Source organism: Falco biarmicus, chromosome Z, assembly GCF_023638135.1.
Source record: "Falco biarmicus isolate bFalBia1 chromosome Z, bFalBia1.pri, whole genome shotgun sequence".
Lineage (NCBI taxonomy): Eukaryota > Metazoa > Chordata > Aves > Falconiformes > Falconidae > Falco > Falco biarmicus.
Genome location: NC_079311.1, coordinates 30,863,949 through 30,874,178, shown reverse-complemented (window position 1 = coordinate 30,874,178; position 10,230 = coordinate 30,863,949).

Genomic DNA, 10,230 nt, shown 5'->3' with positions numbered 1-10,230 from the left:
GTTACTAGAATACACAAAAAGCTCAAATTGCACATATTTGTAGGCCAAAATTAAGGCTGCCCTGTTTAGCCCCTTTCTGCATTATTTTTTACATCAAGATAACATGGTGTGCTGTTTTCTACTTGAAATGCAGTCCAGGAATGCATTGTAGCTGGACAGTGAAGGACATGCTGTCTATGTGAGCCTTGTCACCTTGGGTGCAGACATCAGAAAGTATGTGTCAAGCAAGGCCACAGAAAGGGAAAAAAACAACTGCAGCAGAAGTGAACTGCTTTGCTGTTTGGACCAGAACAATCAGAAAAATCTGTGTAAGTTGATTGTATCTGGGAGGAAATTCAATTTCCCCCCACCCTCCTCATGCTTCTCCTAGTTATATTGCCTTGCTGTATGTACACTGCAAGGACTATTCTGGGGCTGTAGGGAGCTAAAACCACTCAGAGCAGCTCTGTGCAGCTTCATTGCTTTGCTCTATATGACGTCTCCCATCAACAGGGGCACCACTGTGTTACTGGCAGCACACCAAGGACAGTGGTAGGATTAGTGTTAAAGGAGAATGGCCCCATCTGCCTTCCACCTCTTGATTCTTTCCTGGTGCTCTGCTTCTGCCTGATATATTTCCACCAGTCCCTTTCTTCCCAGTGCCGCCTTCTCTTCCCCACACCCCAGCACATTCTATACCTTCTTTTCATCCTGGCTTTTGTTTTCAGGAACTGGCAGGTTAAGTCAGATGTTACAGGTGCTTCTCAGTTAAGCAGCTTCTTGTTTTGTAGGTAGTTGCACTGAGGCACCTGTGTTCTCTGATGTGTGAACATGTGATACACACTGAACAGACCCAGCTACACAATTGGCACACTGAACTGTCCCTGCTAAAAAACCACCAACAGCCAAAACCAAAACAACAACAACAACAACAACAACAAAAAGACCATGTTTGTTTTCTGTCAGGGAGGGGAACGCTGAGACAGCAGACATGTGAAAGAAGGTTTTCAGCAATGGGTAGCTGAAGTCTCTGTACGTTGGTTGTAAAATGGGCATGGAAAAACTTACTGTTGGGAGAGGATTCTGCATCCAAAGCAGCTTTACAGTATTGAGCACTCATGGTAGGAATTATAGGATCATTCAAGTTGGAAGAGACCTCAGGAGGTCTCTGATTCTCCTGTTCAAACAGGGTCAGTGATCAAGTCAGACCAGCTTGCCTGAGGCTCAATCTGGTCTTGAAAACCTCCGACGATGGAGACTGGACAACCTCTCTGAGCAACCCATTCTACTACTGGATCAGTCCTAGGGTAGATGCCACAGCACAGCCTTCAGACAGAGTACAGCTCATTAACCACAACCCACTGACCCAATCCAACCAGTACTCTACCCATCCAGTTGGCTATCCATCCAGACCATAATATCCTAACTCAGATACAAGAACTTTGTGGGAGAGAGTGTTGAAAATGTTGCTAAACTCATGTTAAATGACATCCACTGCTCTCCCTCCATTCACAAATGTAATTCTGTCATCAAAAAAAGGCAATCAGACAGGTTCATCGGGTATGACTTATCCTCAGTAAACCCATACTGATTATTCCAAATAGCCTATTTCTCCTTCATGTGTCCAGAAATATTATGTTATGGTTAACATAACTTGGTTATGTTTTTTCCAGGAATTGAAGTGAGATTGGACAACCTGCAGCTGCCTGGGCTGTCCTTTCAGTGCTTTTTGAATACAGATGCAACATTTCTCCAGCTGGCAGGGGTATCCATGTTCTCGCAATGATGATCAAAAGTGGCCTTCCTGTGGCATCAGCCAGCACTCCCAGCATCCTTGGACACAGCTCTTCTGGTTCCATGGGCTTGTACAAGTTTTATCCAGCAGTCCCTGGCTTACCCACTAATGGTCATCCTTGCCCTCCATGAATGCCAGGCCTTGAAGCCTGGGAGACCTTGCTGGTGAAGACTAAGATAAAAAAGGCATTGAGTTTCTCAGGTTTGTCTCTGTCCACTCTCACTAAATCACTCAGCCTGTTCAGTAACTGTCTGCCATTTTCCTTGTTCAGCCTTTTACCACTAATTTAGCAGCCAAACCTCTTGTTGTTACACTTGACGTGCAAGTTGAAACTCCAGCTGAGATTTGGCTTTCCTGGCACCATCCCTACATGCCCAGGCAATGTTTCTAATTTCTTCCTTTGTAGCCCATCCCTGCTTCCACCTCCTGTATGTTCTTCTGCACTCGAGTTCTGCCACGATTCCCTACTCACGAAAGCTGGTCTGCTGACACATCTCCTTTTTTCCTGAATATTGAGATGGCTTGTTCTTGCACTTGGTTGAAGTTTCAGAGACTTTGTCACTGCTGGAGATAGTGACAGAGTGAAAGGATGCTGCTTCTCCTGCTATGCACTGAAAGAGGCAGGGAACAAGATGTCCTGAGCTGCAGAGCTAAGAAGCCAGATACCTTAGAGGTGCACCTAGCATTGGGTTGACTAGCATTGACTAAGTTGCACCCTTTCATCACAGTTGGGACATTAGTAATATCCCCCTGCTGCATGGATTATCTGCTTGCTGCTGACACTGCAGATTTTCTGTGCTGGGGGGCTAACACGTTATTCTCCAGCCACAGATTTTAATGAAAATGAGGAACATTGCTGGTTTTGAGAAGGCTGTCCCTCTAGCAAGTTCCATTAAAACTTACTAACAGTAAAGAAAAAAACTCAAAACAAAACAAAACAGGAAGGGAAAGGGGAAGAAAACAGGCAGACATACTAGTTTTGTGCATTCCTTAATATCTAAGGAGCCCAGGTTAAAATGGTACCTGAAAGTGTTATTAAAGATCTTGCAGGCTCATTAGGTGCACAGTGTGTGTATGGGGGTGAAGGTGGAATTAGGATTGCTCAAACAATTTTTATTCTGGCATTTCCTAAGGTTTTAATGTTTAAATTAGCAAGTCTTCATTAATTTTAATGCCACAAAAATATAGTCTAAAGTGCTGGTGTTACATAGATAGATCCACCATCCTCTGCTGTACTGTATTCCAGCCTGGTACTAGAAGCATGAGGGGACTTTCCCAGGAATCCTGGCTTTTGGTTAATCTGGACATTTTAATGCTAATTTGTATTTGTATGTATTTGTATGGATTGGGGCAGAAAGGGGTCTGAAGACTCACTGCAGACCTGGAGGCCAGCATCCTATTTGTTTCCACAGTGGACAGTCCAAGGCGAATTGGAAAAAATTAGTAAAATCTTTATTTCCAAGACTGTTCCCAATGCCAGTCTATGACCCTTCACGGAGCAGAAGATCATATTTTTTTTCTAAAAAAAAAAAGGGGGGGAAAAAAAAAGGAGAGCAATTGTTAAGCACCCAGAGCAAACCAGCACAAAGGATCTCCCAGAATGCAAGAGACTATTGCGTTTGCAAGTTCTGCATTACTGGCAGGTATGGAAAGGAAACAAGAAAGCAGAAGTCACAGCACTGGCATGTTTGCCGACTGCTGAACCTGATATTTTCCTCCAGACATAGTTGCTTGCTTGGCCAAACAGAGCAAAACAAGCCAGTCAAATCAGAAAAATATCTTAGGAGACAGAAAAATATATGTCCAACACTCTGGGTAGCAAACCAGTTGTCAAGGTGCTGAATCTCTTCATGGTGAGGCAAGTCCTGGAAACGGTTCCTCTTGTTCCCACCTCTGGCAGTTGTGAGCCTGGAAAACCAACAAGTCCTCCAAGAGAATTGGAAGCAGCTGACAGAAGTGCAGCAGCCAACAGTCACCTCCACCACTCTTAAACAACAGTGAAAGACTAGTCCGTCATTCAGTCTTATCTCCGAATAAACTTTTCTACAGAATAAAGTTTTAAAGACTTGTCTACACTTCAGCTCGCTCATTCTTGTGGGGATGTTCCTTTTCCCAAGGCGAAGCACAGACTTGTCTTTGTAGCTGCAACCGTTTCTACAAATGGGTGGACCCAACATGACAATAGGACTTTTTTTGATAAATTACATGTGCCTTAGAAAGTTCTGCATGTGGACTGTATGAATGTGAAGAAAAACACACACCTGATTGCTCTATCTGTGCTGCCAATCTTTTCTGAAGCCTAAGATAACTCAATGGAAGACTCAAAATATTACCTGATATTTTAAAATGTTTTCTTATTTTGGTGTTTAATCATCCTTAAGCCAGTTTTTTTCCATTTATGTCTACACCAGTTACCCACTCACATAAGACGAGTGAGTGGAATTATCAGTATGTCTACATAAAAACAATTGTTTGCACACTGACAATCAGTAATTTCAATTTGTAAGCTTTCCTTAACATAGTATAAGGTAATTCAGAGGAAAGAAATATTCAAGGTTCTCCACTTGTTGTTCCTCACTCCCCTCAAACTTATTTCCTAGTGGCTTTTTTTTATACTACAACTTCATCTTTTCCTCCCTCCTCCTTTTCTTTCTCCATCAGGCACATGTATTTTTCAGTGCTGACAGTGAGGCACAAGGATTTAGCTGGAAACTGCATGCTTTGTTTTTCTGAGTACAGGCTGTCCCTTTGCCATGTCTTCTGTTTTTTTTATCATGTGAGTTTTTACTGTGCATTACACTTTGCTTATTATTTTTCTTTTCATTGCTAAAGGAGTGGTCTCATAAGTGTTGTAATATCCTGCCATAAGAGGCTGCCCTGAGCCTTTTTAGAAGGTTGCTTTGGAAAAGGGAGTTAGGCATCCATGCTATCTGTGCATATCCATTTTCTTAGTCCCTCTCCAAGTAACTTTTGTATCTACTGGCCAGCTTCAGTCTTGCTAGATGGAAGGGTGGATATCCCAATGACTTTGATGTCTTATAAATTTAGTAAAACTTGGTATCTGCGAAGACAGATGGCTGCTACTGTATGTAAGGGAAGACAGAGGGAGGTCAGGTATTCTCTCTTCTGGCCAGCTCCCCTGCTGGTAAGCTGGACAGCTTGGCACCCTGACTCCTGTGCCAAGCCAGCCACAGCACACGCTGCCTCTGGAACCCCCATTCCACTTAAGTATGAAGAGCTCAGGGTCATGGGAGTCACACCAGGTGTTAGAGGGAGACCAAAACAAGAGATTAATGTGGCAGAGTGGATACTGGACAGAAACCCATGGAGAATACAGCTTCTGTAGAAAGAACAATTTGGGTTTTTATTATACCAGAACAGAAAGTAAAAATCAGCTGCTAAAGAAAACCCAAACCAATGCCTATTTTCTTGGTGCTTTTTCAGTCTTAATGATTCTTGGTTCAGAGGATCACAGAGTTGCTAAGAAAATGTGTGGAATATATTTCAGGTCCTACCTTTAAATCTGCTAGACTAGGATCGTATTTCAGAAAGTATCTTCTTTGTATTCCCATGCTGAACTCCACAGTTGCTTCCCACCTTGAGCAAATACCCAGTTCTTGCTCCAATGCATTATTAACAGATCTAAAGGCAGAAATATTTTATAGACATCCCAATTTTTATAATTTGAAATTCCCTTTATCGCCCTGCAGAATCACTGAAGTTTCTTTTGATGCTGCAGAGCTAAACTCCCGTCACAAACTAACCACCTAGAGGCTGATTCATTCTCTGTTCCGTGCTGTCACACATGCTAGTATAGCTGGAAATGCAATTATACCATTTAAGTGTTCTTAATAGCACAAGTTTTTAAAATCAGAATTGTTACAGATAATTTTGGATACTTTTAGCAAGTAATTAGGATCTGTATAAATGATGGGGTTTTTACATCCTGTGGCTTCAGACTAGGAAGCTGGAATAATCATTTGACTTAGAAAACCCGATAGACTGCACAGACTGCAAGACTTCTCAGTGACAGACCTGAATGCATTTTTTATTCCAGAAGAAATGTCAGATTTAACTGTCATTATGGCCTTTACGCATGCTCAGAAGATATATTAGTGTTGCACAGAGACAGCATAAAGAGTTGTTCATACAAAGAGCTTGTGATGAACTTCATAGCAGAGGCCAGTAAAGATAATCCATGTAGAACTGATTGCTTGTAAAACAAATGTAAACTGTAATAGCAAAGCCAACCCAGACAGCCGTTCAGGCTGATGTTGCAATACATTATGCTGACTCATTAATAATGCAAAGAAAAAATTCCATGAAAATAATTTACCAAAATCTACTGCATTAACGCTGTAAAATCCAGCTGTGCATTTCCACGTGGAGCACACCATCAATTGCATTTTTAGGTGGGCTCCCTTGCTGACTGAAAGGTTTCCAGTTAAGATCCCATATTTTAAATATACATGGGGAAATGTGCACACTCATTTCATGCAGGTGAGGTTGCTTACTTTTCACCTACGCACCTACGCATTCAGAAAATGAATAGCAATGTTGGGCAAAAAGGCGTGCCCCTGTCTTTCTCATGGGAGCATACCGTGAATTGCAGCCAAAGCTCCTGTTGCCTCCTGAGACACCGGATTCCCCAAAGTGGAAAAAGCAGCTTGCTACTGACAATAAATCAAGCTGCTCTCCTCTGCTTTGTCTCCAAGTACAGTCAGTATAAGCACCACAGTAAAACTGCTCAGTCAGCGCAGTTACTGAACAGCCAACAGGGCACGAGGAACTTTGTTCAAGGTAAGCTTTCAATTTGGTGCTGAAATCTAGAAACAGGCCAAACAAAAAAAACGGAGTGGAGAGGGCTGCATCGTAGAATTCACTTTCTCCTCCTCCATGACTTCCTTTCTTTGTCCCACAGCTAGGGTAGAGATGATGTCTGCAATGGACTGTAAGCTATTGTTTACTAAATACTAAATAATAATTTAATAAATATAATATTTAAAATATTTAATTTATAATGAGAGTATAATATAATTTTAATAAATAATGATTTATCAGTACGTTATTTTATTTTAATAATGTTGACAAATTTTATGTAAAATAAAAATTATAAATACTATTTATAGTTTATAATAAAAAATAAAGCATATAAATGTGGATAACTGGCTAGCTGAAAAAGTTCACATAGACATAGTCCAGCTGGCTGGACAACAATGCACATTGCTCTCAGCTTATGTGAAGTAAAGCAAAAATGCACTGTCTTTGGCTGTTCTTGTTACACAGTAACAGGAAGATCCCGGTGGGAAAAGAACGTTACAGGTGGGAACAGATAACTACAGAAGAGAAACTAGGGGCAGGCTTGGTATTTAGGCAACTAACCAATAATGACCTTAACTTTTGTAATACGTATAAGCTAATTATAACAAGGTATAAAAGATGACTGTAAGGCACAATAAATGAAGTCTGCTGATCACTCATATTGAGTGACTGTGTCTTCCCTCCATCGCGACATATAAATAGAAAAATAATAAAACCTAACAATGTGAAAAAGTATTGGTTTCTACAGGAAGCTTAGAGACTCCATGGGATTTGCACTTCACCAGCGCGTGCTCATAAGCCTTCCTTGCAGTCAGCTGCTGCATGCTCACCACTTCTGACACTGGTGCAATCTATTTAGATCCTGGGGCAGGGATTAAGACCCTAGCTTCTGATATCTGTTTTTTAATACATATAGGCCAGGTTTTCTCCCCTGAGCCCTGCAACACCTATAGCAATCTGCATGTGTTAGTGTACAAGCAAAGACTGTCCAATAATAAGGCTTCCCTCTATATTGGAATAAAAATTTCAAATACCTTTGAGAAGGCAAAGAACTATCTCTCTGCAACTTAGCTATACAACCATTCTCCCATATTTTCATTGTCCTAAGGGGAAGTATCTTGCATAAGACTTGTTGATATCATTCTTAAAACCAAAGACATTCATATATTCAAACTTTGCTAATTTTCTTGTTTGGCCTCTGCTATAACAGAGTTGGCAGCTTGAAAGGTAGACTGATTATGCTAATTCTATAGTAAAAAGTCCAATTAACTTTCTCACCTTTATTTAGGTTCAACATCAAAGTTCACTTAGATAAAAGACTTCATAGTAAAACAATCACTGAAGCTCTCAGGGAACTTTTCAGCATTTAGTTAGGTCCTATATTAATAGTTTGTTTTCTTTTCTTTAATCTGGTTCTAATTTGGCAGACTAGCACCATTTCAAGTGACAGCATATTAACTAATCAGGGAAATAAAAGACTAGGTAGAATAACATCACTCAGCAGCAAGTGGGCTAGATAATGTTCAATATTTAAACTAGAGTAACTATTATGAAGTTAATAGTGAACAAATCATGGATGGAGATTCTTATTAAGATGAAGCCCATTGATAGGGGAAAGTAGATAAAACATAACAGCATGGACTGTCCCTTGCTGAGAATGTGCATGCGGCATGAACAACAAGCACCACTCAAGCCAAAGCTTATGCTCTGTGATGTTGGCTATGCTTTGCCTTTCTTCTGGATGCTTCCTCCTACTGTGGATTGTTCTGGATCCCAGGGTCCTCTAATGGCTTGCCTTGGAAATATGGTTGAACAGCTGCGGAATGAGAGTCAGTCACATACTGGCAGTCAATTCGCCTTTGACCTGTAGCTCTAAGGCACATCAGAAACACCACAATTTAACAAATCCCACTCATAACACAAATAAATGTATACCACACACACTGGAGGGCAACTGCTAGGTTAAAACTAATTTGCATGAAATTGTAGGAGTTTTTCCATAGCAGCAGTGTGAAAAGAAACACTGTTTTAGCACATTAGTCATATGTTGCTGATGCTAAATACCTGGGGAAAAAAAATGCGGGGGAACCTGCCCGATTATCAAGATGAAAACACCTGATACAGGTATGTTGGTTTTAATTAAGCCATAGAAGGTTCTGATGGGAAGTTGTTGCTATCTTTTCTGGAGTATTTTCCATCTATCCATGCAGATATTGGGAACTAAGGTCTCTAGCCTGCTGCAGGGTTACTGCCTCAGAAATGGGGGGAAAAGCTTCCCAAATCTGCTGCTGCATCCCCTCTGTAGAGCATGCTGAAAGATCTGGCTTGAATTTAAAACCAGGAGAAAAAGCACATTTCAAAATAATGAATCTTTTTGCACACCAAAGCACTTATCTCCACCAAATCCTCCTAAAAAAGGCTTCTAACAAGATAATTTACAGGCTTGGCAGCCAAGTGGGCAAGAACCATAAATGGAAAAATGCCTACTATAAAACTCTGCTCTGTCCCAAGCAAACTGGGAAAAAAGCAACTTTTAGACAATAGCACATCTGGTATGACAATGTGGTTCATAAATCCTTTTTCAGACAATGCAACAACAGTAAAACATGAGAGCAGGCTTTTCGCCTGGGGGTCAGCCCTAGACTTGCCTGACCTAAATATTCACTAATGAAGAAAAGCTAATCCCTGCTCTGCCCTGTTTTCCCCAATGCTACCCAGATAGCAAATCTCTCATTTAAGAGAAAAAATCTGAAGTTTATCATTGCCTCCTGGTCCCAAGCTTTTTGGATTTCCTAATTTAATTTCCACATTCCTCCCAAAAGACTCCTGCATTTTCAAGAGGCTTTTTAGTGAAAATTTGACATTCAAATACAGTCATTCAGTGCCACAAGAACAAGGTTTCATTGCAGAGCAACCTGGACTGCAATAAGGTATGGAAACCCCAATCCCCATTCGCAGCAGTCTCTGCGTTGTCCAATATGTTTTTTCTTGTAAGTCTTTTTACCCAGACTCATGCTTAGCATAAAACTTGACAATGTACTGTTGCCCTACCCGCACCTCTAAATCACCCTGTGTTCAGGAATTTTGTCTCTTGCTTCCATTTAATCTGAGTCAGCAGCTGAACTATATTTGTTCAGTTTATGTCCAGCAAGAATGACTTGTTAGGCTAATATTTTTTTAAGCATGCTTTTGAATCGGGTTTGCATAGAGGGCAGAATGACAAGATCTTTTTGTTGCAAGAACATTAAAGAGCATAATAAATTTCATCAGCCATGTTCAGGTCATTTCTGCATATAATCTGTAAAATTGCTCTTTAAAATAACTTCAGAGCAGGAATGTATTTGTTCACATTAACAATGTCCTAAAGGGTATGGAGAATGAATTGAGACTCATGTCACCTCCTTCTACGCCAAACTGAATGCTCTGCCTGTGATGTGCAGCCTGTTTTTCCCGCTGGTAGTTTGCAGTGGGTGGATATGGGAGGATATTTGGAGCATGGAAATGTTATTACAAAGGCAAGGGCAACCACAGTCAGGGCTCCCAAAGCCTGTGGTGTTTGGGAGGGTTTCTCATGTTTATCACACTGGATGCACTTGTGCCTCCTGTCAATGATCCTGCTAGGACGGCGCAGCTCT